Raw genomic sequence first — 2,500 nt, forward strand, 5'->3', positions numbered from 1 at the left:
AATGGCCGAAGGTCCAAATCAGTGCAGATTCAGAGGCTCTGACCAATCCCAGACGAGGAACTGAGTCTGATCTAGACAAACCATCACACATTTTCTAAAAAAAATTAATAAAAAAAAACTCAAATGCGCGACTTCGCCGTTGTTCTTCTTAACGACGTATGACATCGTCACGTCGGAAAGGTGATGTAGGTGGAAGTTGTTTTACCTTTATTTTTTGCAAAGGGTGTTTGATTTAGTCTTTGCACGTTCGTTTTAATGCGGCGTTCACACCAAACGCCAATAGAGCGTCAGGAGCGAGTGATTTCAGTGTTAAGTCAATGGTCAAACACAGTCAATGCTGTATTGTGAGTGGTTTCTAGGGTGTTGCTATGTGGTTTCTAGGGTGTTGCTATGTGGTTTCTAGGGTGTTGCTATGTGGTTTCTACCATTTTTTGGGTGGCTGTGTTTTGAGTGGCTGCTAGGGTGTTTGTAGGTGGTTTTTACTGTGTTGTGAGTGGTTTCTAGGGTGTTGCTAGGTAGTTTCTACTTTGTTTGCGAGGTGGTTTCAGCTGTGTTGTGAGTGCCACCTCAGACCTCAGTGACCACATGATGTCGCCACAACACAACGAGAACATATTATCGTGTTTTTGTGTTGCTAGGTAGTTTCTACTTTGTTTGCGAGGTGGTTTCAGCTGTGTTGTGAGTGGTTTCTAGGGTGTTGCTATGTGGTTTCTACCGTGTTTTGGGTGGCTGCTAGGGTGTTTCTAGGTGGTTTTACTGTGTTTTGAGTGGTTTCTAGGGTGTTGCTAGGTAGTTTCTACTTTGTTTGCAAGGTGGTTTCAGCTGTGTTGCTAGGTGGTTACTAGGGTGTTGCTATGTGGTTTCTACCGTGTTTTGGGTGGCTGCTAGGGTGGCTGCTAGGGTGTTTCTAGGTGGTTTTTACTGTGTTTTGAGTGGTTTCTAGGGTGTTGCTAGGTAGTTTCTACTGTGTTTGCGAGGTGGTTTCAGCTGTGTTGTGAGTGGTGTCTAGGGTGTTGCTAGGTAGTTTCTACTCTGTTTGCGAGGTGGTTTCTGCTGTGTTGTGAGTGGTTTCTAGGGTGTTGCTATGTGGTTTGTACCATGTTTTGGGTGGCTGCTAGGGTGTTTCTAGGTGGTTTTTACTGTGTTTCGAGTGGTTTCTAGGGTGTTGCTAGGTAGTTTCCACTCTGTTTGCGAGGTGGTTTCTGATGTGTTGTGAGTGGTTTCTACCGTGTTTTGGGTGGCTGCAAAGGTGTTTCTAGGTGGTTTTTACTGTGTTTTGAGTGCTTTCTAGGGTATTGCTAGGTAGTTTCTATGATCTTGCTAGTTTGTATCTAGGGTGTTTTCCTAGGGTGTTGCTATGGTATTTAAAGGATGTTTCTTGTGTTATTAGGGTGTTGCTTGGTAGTTTCAAAGATCTTGCTAGTTAGTTGCTGGTGTTGCTAGGAGATTTTTTAAGAGTGTTCTGGATGGTTGCTAGGGTGTTGCTATGAGATTTCAAGAGTGTTCTTGGTGGTTGCTTGGTGTTGTTCCGGGTTTTCTAGGGTGATGTTAGTTTGTTATTGGGGTGTTCTGAGTGGTTGCTAAGGTGTTACCTGGTGGTTTCTGTTGTGTTTTTTGAGTAATTGCACACTCTGGTCTCCAGATATGGCTTGAGTCCGTCGTTCAATGCAAGTCCATGAACACACTCATTAGTGGCGCGGAAAGGGGGCGGGGCTACAGAAGGACTATAAGAACAGAGGTAGAGTAAGTGTAAAAGAGATTCTTCCTCAAAAAGAGCAGAGGGTGGAAACTTTTCGGTTAAATGTACATAAGTACAAGGGTGATAATGATGAATAATTTTTAAATTCACAAATTTGTTTGTTGCTGTCCATACCTTATCAAATTCAGTGTTAACTATTTACTATAACATCCCAAATGAAATGCCACCTCAGACCTCAGTGACCACATGATGTCGCCACGACACAACGAGAACATATTATCGTGTTTTTGTGTCAATGATGAAAAAAACTGAACGACAACAACATACAATCGCGTTTAAAACAGCTGACACGAAGCTATAAATAATAACAAACATCCTTATAATTATATATTAAAAAACAGCATCTTATAGCCAAAGTGAAGAATTGTGTGTGTGTTTGTGTTTAGCATTACACGTTATGAAATAACAACATGACGGTGAGCGCTCGTTTGGTTGTAATGCGTCTTCTCGGCCACTAGGTGGAGCGCCAACCTCAGCGCTCCCTCATTGCAGCTCATTGGTGGGTTTTGAGCGTTTGAGCCCGATTTTGTGGACCCTAAAAGGTACCTCTGACCCCAGGCCAGAATCTGAAGTGTTTGATCGCTAGTTTGACATGTTCCGCCGATTATTAATCAGTGTCAGAAGTTTTGAGGCGCAACCGTCTAATCAAACACAGAACCTGAGGCCGCAATTAGTGTGACAACAACAAACCGTCACTTGCTCCACACACACCGTCTTCGTTGTGTTTCTTTCAGTGTGTTT

Source organism: Gobio gobio (genome assembly GCF_949357685.1).
Source record: "Gobio gobio genome assembly, chromosome: 21".
Classification (NCBI taxonomy): domain Eukaryota; kingdom Metazoa; phylum Chordata; class Actinopteri; order Cypriniformes; family Gobionidae; genus Gobio; species Gobio gobio.